This window comes from Myotis brandtii, unplaced genomic scaffold (assembly GCF_000412655.1).
Source record: "Myotis brandtii unplaced genomic scaffold, ASM41265v1 scaffold932, whole genome shotgun sequence".
NCBI lineage: Eukaryota > Metazoa > Chordata > Mammalia > Chiroptera > Vespertilionidae > Myotis > Myotis brandtii.
Genome location: NW_005371846.1, coordinates 1 through 5,518, shown reverse-complemented (window position 1 = coordinate 5,518; position 5,518 = coordinate 1). Strand labels below are relative to the sequence as shown.

General features: G+C 45.9%; 1 pseudogene; it reads right to left on the bottom strand.

Moving 5' to 3' along the window:
* Positions 1-2,382: 2,382 nt before the first annotated feature.
* LOC102253795 lies at positions 2,383-5,512 on the bottom strand (annotated as a pseudogene).
* Positions 5,513-5,518: the final 6 nt, after the last annotated feature.

The following is a 5,518-nucleotide window of genomic DNA, read 5'->3' as shown; positions in this document are numbered from 1 at the left end:
GGAAGACATGATGGGCGGGTCTAATTCCTCCTCCACTTCAGGCGGGGGACCCGCTGGCTTCCTTCCCAAGTGAGGAGTTTTGACTTTCCCTTCTGGAGTCTTGAGGTTGTTCCCAACCTTCTCTCTCACCTTGGGCGGCAGGACACCTGCCCCCTCTTTTGCATCTGATTCGTGTAGACTCTGCTTGTCTTTGTCCCATTGGCTTTTCCGTGAGTGTTTGTGCTTTCGCCTTTTCACCAGGTTTTCTGAAGCCTCTTCTGATGGAGGCCTGGAAGGACATGGTGGGTGGGTCTAATTCCTCCTCCGCCGCCGCCGCCTTCTCCGTCTCAGGTGGGGGACCTGCTGGCTTCCTTCCCAAGTGAGGAGTTTTGACCTTCCCTTCTGGAGTCTTGGAGTTGTCCCCAACCTTCTCCCTCACCTTGGGCAGCAGGACACCTGGCCCCTCACCTGCATCTAAGACATGTAGACACTGTTGGTCTTTGTATGATTGGATTTTGCTAGAGTGTTTGCGCTTTTGCTGTTTCATGGGATTTTCTGAAGCCACCTGTGCTGAGGCCCCAGACATTCAAGGAGCACCTGCCAGCCATAGAAGGGACGGGTAGTCTGAAGCCACCTGTGATGGAGGCTGGTCGTAGGTGAATTCTGCCTGGAAAGACATGGTGGGTGGCTGGCATAAATCCTCTTTCTCAAGGTGGGGGCGTGGGGTGGCGCCGGCTTTCTTCCCAAGTGCGAAGTTCGGGCTAGGGTTATGGCTAGGGCTAGGGCTAGGGCTAGGGCTAGGCTTAGGGCTAGGGCTAGGACTAGGGCTAGGGCTTGGACTAGGGTTAGGGTTAGGGTTAGGGTTAGGGTTAGGTCTAGGGTTAGGGTTAGGGCTAGGCTTAGGGCTAAGGCTAGGGCTAGGGTTAGGCCTAGGGTTAGGGTTAGGACTAGGCTTAGGGCTAGGGCTAGAACTAGGGCTATGGCTTGGACTAAAGTTAGGGTTAGGGTTAGGGTTAGGGTTAGGGCTAGGGTCAGGGTTAGGGTCAGCGTCAGTGTCAGTTTAGGTTCAGGGCCTGGGTAAGTGTCAAGGTAAGGGTCAGCGTCAGGGTCAGTTTCAGGGTTTGTGTTAGGTTTATCATCAGGGTCAGTTTAGGGTCAGTGTCAGGGTCAAGGTCATGGTCAGGTTCGGGTTAGGGTTAGGGCCAGGGTTAGGGTTAGGGTTGTTAGGATTAGGGTTAGGGTTATGTTTAGCGTTGTTAGGGTTAGGGTTGGGGTTGTTAGGGTGAGGGTTAGGGTTAGGTTTAGGGTGGGGGTGATGGAGAGGGTAAGGGTTAGGGTTAGTGTGAGGGTTTGGGTTAGGGTGAGGGTGAGGGTTATGGTTAGGATTTATCATCGTCAGTATGGCCATAACTAGAATAAAAAATGCATTCTCAATCATGAAGATGTCACAACAGGAGGATGACTGAGCAAGGGTAAATTTGGTGACATATTTTAGGGCATATGAAAGGATCAAACCGCTACTGCTGTTACCTCATGTACAAATGATCTTTCCCAGGAAGTTGCTGGGGTCCAGCCCCAGCAGGTCCAGGGGTTCCCATAGGTGTGGACGGAGTCGGCGAAGAATGAATGACACAGAGGCAGCGTTCAGTTGATCAGCATGGTTGGGTTCTCTTTTTATTGTTCTATTCCATCTATATTTATACTATTTGATCCCATAAGCATGCCTCTATAATTACATCATGGTATGTTTCTGGAAACCTTCTACAGTTCCTAGTTTCATTTCCATAATCCTGTCTCTCTCTAGTTCTGTTGATTTTAATCTTGTCTAGGTTAATCTCTTGTGTTCCATTATAAGGGCTATTCCAAGGTCACTATTCTATTGCTCTACTGATAAGCTACAAGGAAGTGACTGAAGGAGTTTATCCTGCCCAGTAAAGGTTCCGTCCTCCCAGCCTCGCTGCTTGCCTTCCCTGGGACTGCCCTGTGTCAGTGCGTCTCCGGGGGGTATAGGCTTTGGTGCTTTCCCTGGTGGGCAGACCCCTGGAGATGTGGGCCCAACAAGTCCCACATTTATTGCCAACAGTCTTAGTCCAAGTTCTTCATAAGTAGTACATGGTATGTCCCCCTGTAACACTAGGGGGATTTACTGATTTATTCTCTTCCTTAGTCCTGTTAACCCCTAACCTGGGGAAACAACCTTTCTCAGGGAGGTGGTCCTGGTTAAAACACATAGTGCTTAAGAGGGGGAGCAAACATATGTCATATGCACCAGGTCCCTTGAAACATAAGCTGTGCAGATGATTCTTCCCTGCAGGGACTGTGTCAAGCAGCAAAGGTGGATCGGCTCCCGGCAGGAACTAAAGTTAAACTTTTTACAAGAAGCCAAAATCCTCATGTAATACAATCAGTCATCCCAATATTGTCAAAGGTATAGGAGTTTGCACATAAACGCAGTCTATTTACATCATTAAGGAACTAGTCCCCGGAGGCGGTTTCCTCTCTTTTCTGAGAAAAAGGGATGAAATTTTCATCAGATGCTGCTTCTGGGTGGCGAATTTCAAATGAAGATTGTATACACAGGAACCATGCTGCAAGGTACTGACTGGAGGTGAAAATAACATCCTGACAACTGGTGACTTTGGAATGACTTGTCTAGAGGATGGGGGGTTGTAGTCATCTTCTGACTTCAAGCAGATTCCCCTGAAATGGACAACACCAGAAGCTCTGAATTATGGGAGATACCGTTCTGAGAGTGATGCAGGGAGCATTGGCATTCTCCTCCAGGAGACCTTCAACTTAGGGGTCTGTATATACCCTTTTGCCACTGGAGGAGATTTTATCCATCTTTTCAGATTTAAATGAATGGCTGCCTTTTTCATTGCCTGAAGATTGTGACTTATTTTTTATTTTTATTTTTATTTTTTTGTCCCCCTTGTTTTTCTCATTTGGATAAGGAGAATCACATGGATTTTCACTTTTTGTTTTAAACAGCAAACCACCATCGTTCCGTTTTCTTCTTTCCTTTGCCTCTTCCTTAAGTCTGGTAGCACTTCCTGGTCACTGTTTGAGTGATGCCGTTTCCGACCTTTTCTGCCCTTTCCATCTTCTTTCTCTCTTTCTCTGGATCTTTCCCTTGACTTGCCCAATTCTTTCTTGTCTGTTTCTCTCTCCTTACTCTTGCTTGGTGGTGAAGGGGGATGACTAAGGTACAGCTTCGCTGAAGACTCCTTGAGTCCGATGAGACTGTCCTTTCTTGTTGAGGTATGTGATGGAGAAGAGTGTCTATCAATTTTATGCCGGCGTTTTTGTCCCCTTTCAGGCTCAGTCATATCTGATCAGGGAACAGGTGACTTCAAGGGCCCAGAAACTGGTCTTTTTTCTCCTCCTTTAACATTTTCTTTTGATTTTATTTCCTTTGCTATATCTCTTTCTCTGAATGACTCCTTCTCTATTTCCTTTTCTTGAGTCAATTTTGATTCTATGTTGGGGACAGTGGTCTTGAATTTCTCACCTCTAGCCTTTTCTTCCTTCTTGAATTTTTCTTTCTCTTTGTTGGTCTTAGGTGTTCTTTCCTTTGTCTCTCTTGCTCTTTCATCTTTCTCTGGCCGTTCTTCCTTTGGCCGTTTTTCTTTACCATCTTTACTGAGTACCCTGGCCTCTGGAGTCTTTTCTCTTTTCTCCTTTTCCTTCCCTTCTCTCTTTCTCTGGATCTTCTTTCCCTTGACTTGTCCAATCCTTTCCTGCCTGTTTCTCTCTCCTTACTCTTGATTAGTGGTGAAGGAGTTGTCTCCATTGATTTATCATTCTCATCAGCACTGCTTTCATGAGATTTAGATGCACTTCCTCTGGAAGATGAAGAAGACCCGCCAACAGGCCCATTGTGTACTGCGTTCTTCAGAGTGGGGTCTGTGCGATGAAACTCATTTTCAGGTATCATGTATGACTTCCTACATTTCAACTGCCCAGAGTAGCCGGTAGCTAATGCATGTAGACGACGCCTTTTCCCTTTTTCTTCTTGGCAGATTTTATGCACTCTTTTTTCCAAAGCCTGACCCAGATTTAAAACTTTCGGGCAGCAAGGAAGTATTTTTGTTAGCACAATCAAGATATTCCTCATGTGAATATATTCACCTGTTTCAAGGCAATGTACCGATGCCTTGGTTAGATTGTAGTGCCATTTATGTACCACATGTTGGAAAGTTTCATAGTCTAGTTGATCAGCTTGATTTCCCCGATCAAATCCAGTTGCCCGCAGTATAGTAAGGAATCCTGGGTGGTTTCCACATTCCTTTCCGTATGTGGCTCTATCACTGTGCCACCTAGTCACAGTCTCTAACATACAGCAAAGAAACCTCCCATATCGACGCGCTTCATTTTCAGTACAGCTTGCCACTGTGAAAACTATGTCAGAGAAAACTCGATCGTAGCAAAGAAGTGTGGAAAAATTTGGAGTTTTCTGTTGATGTACCAATTCAACAAAACGAGCACAGTAAACAGCATCGACTGCTGAAAAAATACATTGAGGAAATATACACAGCTGTAAAAATTTTTTGATGGTCTCCTTTGGTCTAGATTTGGCTAAAAGCCAGTTGTCCTTTTCCAGTTTCAGTCTCTGTAGAACTCACTGTACATGTTCCATCTGTTTCTTTTCTTCTTCAAGCAGCTTGTCCCGAAGAGCACTACAGCACTCCTTCTCTTTTTTCTTTTTCTCTGGAGGCATTTCTTGATTGCCATCAAGTGCTTTCATCTGGACTTTAAGTTTACTGACTTCCCGTTCATAGCTGGTGTGTGGAATTGCAAGGTCATACGTTGTCAGTGACCAGAATGTGGCATAGAATCGAGGGCTGATGTCATCCCAGACATTGGAAACGTGCAATGAGACTACCGCTTCACGGACAGGCGCCATCACCATTTCACAGGATGCTATGTACTTGTGGACTCTATGTTGCTGTTTACTTCCCATGTCTGATCTTTTAAGTTCACATTTGGATGAGATATGGTGTGCATACGTTGGCCTAGACAAGAAAAATGCTGCATCATGGGGTATATGAAATTTGTGATAGAGCACATCAATCGAGGGCACTCTCTTTGTGTACTCTTCTGTGCTTAGATTCAGTGCTAAAAATCCACCAAACTGTACCAGGGTATCATGGCACTGGTCATAGAGCTTTCCCACCAGTTCCACATCTTTCTCTCCACCTTCCTGAAAGATCACCCTATCCTGCTGCTGAGCTATCATCAAAACAAGGGGAAGAGCAAGGTCATAGTCCAATAGGGCATCCTTTAATCTCTGGGAGGATTTTTTAGTGTTTCTGGTCTGGCCACAAGAACCTCCCTCAGCTTTTAGTTGCTCTCCACCAGTCATGGCCTCTAGTTGCTCCGTTGTCATCGTCTCTTCCCTGGTGATTCCTATTCCTGCCATTTTGTGTACCACCTCCTCCAATATAAGCAGGCCAATACTTCTGCCTGCCTTTAGCTGATTAGCCACGTGTTGCAGAAGACCAGCAAGATCCATTGGATATTTAGGAAAAACTGCACC